General features: G+C 38.3%; 1 long non-coding RNA gene across 1 annotated transcript in view; it reads left to right on the plus strand.

Moving 5' to 3' along the window:
* LOC136571761 (uncharacterized) overlaps positions 1-2,151 on the plus strand; it is a 20,053-nt gene extending 17,902 nt beyond the window's left edge. The window contains exon 3 of the long non-coding RNA XR_010785727.1: positions 1,913-2,151. This is a non-coding gene — a long non-coding RNA (uncharacterized lncRNA). The remainder of the gene's footprint in view (positions 1-1,912) is intronic.
* Positions 2,152-4,040: the final 1,889 nt, after the last annotated feature.

A 4,040-nucleotide genomic window follows, 5' to 3' on the forward strand; every position in this document is an offset into this window, starting at 1 on the left:
AACCCTAACCCTAACCATAACCCTAGCCCTAAAAATATATGTATATATGTATATAACCATAACCCTTTACCCCTAACCCTAAACCTACCCCTAAAAACTAACCCTAAGCCTAACCCTTAACCCTAACCCTAAATATGTATTTATTTATATAACCCTGACTCCTTACCGTAACATTAAATATATATTTATATATATACAACCCTAACCCCTAAACCTAAATACATATTTATATATTTATATATATATAACCCTAACCCTAAATATATATTTTTATATATAACCCTAACTCTCAACCCTAAATATATATATTTATATATATAACTCTAACGATAAATATATATTTATATATAACTAACCCTAAACATATCTTTATCTATCTATATATATAAAGACGAAAGCCCTCACTGATTCACGCACGGACTAGGGTTTACCTCTAAGCCTAACCCTTAACCCTAACACTAAAAATGTATTTATCTATATAACCCTAACGCCTTACCGTAACCCTAACATTAAAAAAATATTTTTATATATAACCCTAACCCCTAACCCTAAATATTTATTTATATATATAACCCTAACCCTAAATATATACTTCTATATATAGCCCTAACCCCTAACCCTAAATATATATTTATATATATATAACCATAACCCTAAATATATCTTTATATATATATATATATATATATATATATATAAAGACGAAAGCCCTCTCTGACTCACTCACTGACTGACTGATTCGCCACTAATTCTCTCACTTCCCAATGTTGTAGAAACATGAAACTTTGCACAAGCATAGATTATGTCCAAAATAGGAAAAGTAAAGTGGTCCCAGCTCGATTATTCAATTCTAAGTGCAAAAGAATTAGTGTCCAAATTTTACGTATGTAATCTAATTCTCTCACTTCCTGATGTCATTTTATATAAAGGAAACGTCGCATGGTTACCTCCACCTGGTATTTCCTGGGTAACACAAAGAACCATGCAAAATGGTGAACATATTTTTTTCCTCAGTATCTCCAAAGTAACCACGACTTCATAAGATTTTCCGTGTGAACACCAGATAAACACCAGTATCAAATTAACTCGGGCGAAGCCGGATATATCAGGTAGTATAGATATATACATATATATACACACACACACATACACACACACAGGTGTTGTCCTTCTGGTGCTCTGCTGTAAGGTCTGAAATCCTATATTTATCATTATGAACCATCTGGAACAGGTCCTGACTGTCTCATTTAGCCACCTCACACTCCGCACATCAGGGGAACACATTAGACACCTCACATTATAGTGTGGCTGTGATACCCACAAGAAGGTTGGGAACACGAATCTCTCGTAATTCTGTCCTCCATGGAAAATCTAAGAGGAACAAAAAAAAGAGTATGCAGGGTACAATATTTTACAGCTAAACATGGGTGCCACGAAAAGTCTTCCACCAAGGCTGTTCCAGACACGCGTATTGTCACACACCCATAATAAAGATCCGTAATAAGAACGTGTTACAGTTGACATTGCAACAGTTTGTCATCCATATTTGCCCAATAGAAAAACACCAATGAATGCAAATAAGAAGGCAGATAGACAAAAAGAGGTCATACTGCATTTTTAAAACAGCTGTGAAAAATTTGGCCATGTGAATATGTAGATTTACATTACCTTAGTTTTATGGACCACAAAGCACGAACCAAATACGGGGTTAAAATGCGCTTGTTTAAAAGCGGACTTATTAAAACAGTGGAGTCAATGACACATCCATCTGCTGCATCTATTTACAAGTTTTACAACCAGAGCAGCGTCCATACATGAAAAAAGGACAAATCAGTAGTGAAATCATGTCATGTAATTATCATCCCTGATTACTACAGAGGAGGCTCATTACACTTTCTACCTTTATCCACAGCAGACATCTTCCTCCACTCCCAGCAGTCTGTGGACTCATGCTTCCAGGAGACCTTCACCAAGGACTGAGGGTCTTTGAAGAAGCTTCCAGGAAGTTTATATTCGTTGTGTATATTGTAATTGTTGTCGGCATTTTCAAAAATGTTTTATCCAAACTCCGATTTTATCGTTGCATCTTATCTGGCTATCAGATAGGATAAAATTCCTCAATGTGCAAAGTACATAGAACATCATCCGAATAATTTTATAGGGCTCGACACTTTGGCCTTTGCTTCAAAACAGTGCAAAGCTATAAGTTAAATATCTACTTCCATAATATGTATTAATAGGAATATCTGTATTTAGACACAGGATATCACTATATGGATTTTTTTTTTTTTAATTACGGGAGGGAGAAGTTTTTGAAATTTAGGGTGTAGATGGCTAGAGGCGGTAAATACAGTGTAATGTTGATGATGGGCATACACAGACAGTTAGAACCCCTTCACCCATCTCCTTTAGTGCTCTATGCATGGTTTTCCTTTTCTTAGGGCTTCTGTTAAAAACCCTTTGCACAACAATCGCAAATCACAAACTTGCGATGCGTTTTTTACATTGGAAAGTCCCATTGACATTAGCATTTAAAAAATGCAGCATTAAAAAAATGCAAGTGGGTAGGAGCCCTTACTCTACAATTAAGACCTCTAGTCAGGGCAATTATTTTGGTTAATTTGCTGTTTCATGTGAATGTGATTCTGAATTTCCTTGTTCCCTGCAGGACAAAGGAGAATAGTGTTCGCAACAGGCAGATGCGCTATTCACTATGTGCATCTAAAAGAGTAGCAGAGCTGAATGGAGCAGTGGGGATAGTGATAAGCTGCTTCTACTTGTGGAGGGGCTCTCACCCCACTGCTAGTTAGTCCAAGTACGGGCAAGATGTGGAGTTCTGCATAGAATGCTTGGCTGTCAAGGAGGAGGAGACACTGCAAGTTGTGAGGAGCCCAGTACCACTGTCATCTCCAATTATCTAGCACCAAACTGCTTAACAGTTACCCAAATGCATCGGCTCCTTCTTACTAATATTAAAAAGGCTGTAGTTCGCTCAACGCTAGCACAGAGACCACTCTGAGCAGACTAGTGTCTTCTCAGGGTTGTGAAGAAGGGACTGATAGGCAGCTCTGTGCTAGACAGCTGGAGATGATAGCGGTGTTGGCATCCTGGGACTTGTTATCCCTGGTACCTGTGTAAAGTCTGTAGCAAGGAATTACTTCAAGACACTGGCCTGATAAAAGATAGGACTCTTCATATTAGATTGTTATAGTTCTTGTGGTTTTCTTGTGAGTCTGCACATTATCGCCTAAGGATGTCTTCACATCTACATTGGAGGCTCAATTGCAGTTTCCGTCACATCTTATGGAGAAAACATTGCACACAGGGCTATTTTTTCCCCCAGAAAATGCCTGCAACTTCAGCAGATAAGGTCTGTCAGGAACCGCTGATGTCTATACTATGATGGATTTGTCACTGCGTTGCACGGAAACTATGAGGTACATATGTAACACCCCAAATGATCTTACTGTAGGAACGGCCGGAGGCCTAAACTTTCTCACAGTGATGCCGCACTCTACTTGGACACTCCTGATGATGATGACGCAGAAATAACGAAGACCAGTCCAGGTTTTAGTTTAGCAATCTGTAAGTGAGCACATTTACTAACTTTGGAACTTTGCAACAACATGTTACGGCCTCATGTCTACGGGGAAAATTCAGGCCCGCGTGGTTTTCTGCTGCGGATGCACTATAATTTTCTTTTTTTCATACGGGAAATCAATTGAGATATGAGCTCCTGCATGCGTGATCCGCACTAAAATGGAGCATGTCACATTTTTTTTCCCGTGCGTGAAATCCGCAAATCACTTGAAATACCAGCCGCGGCTATCTTATTAACTGCAGGTGGTCAATGCATTCCTATGGGATTTTGCGGGTTTTTTTTCATTTAATTCCCCGTGAACATGAGGTCTAACTTTACAATCCTCGGGAAACGTATTTAGAACAGATATTCAAGCATGCAGCAATATTGATTTGATGATACTCTATTTTCAACGCTCTCCCTTATATTACTGAAGAATTAATTTATCAGACAATTTTCC

Source organism: Eleutherodactylus coqui, chromosome 1 (genome assembly GCF_035609145.1).
Source record: "Eleutherodactylus coqui strain aEleCoq1 chromosome 1, aEleCoq1.hap1, whole genome shotgun sequence".
NCBI lineage: Eukaryota > Metazoa > Chordata > Amphibia > Anura > Eleutherodactylidae > Eleutherodactylus > Eleutherodactylus coqui.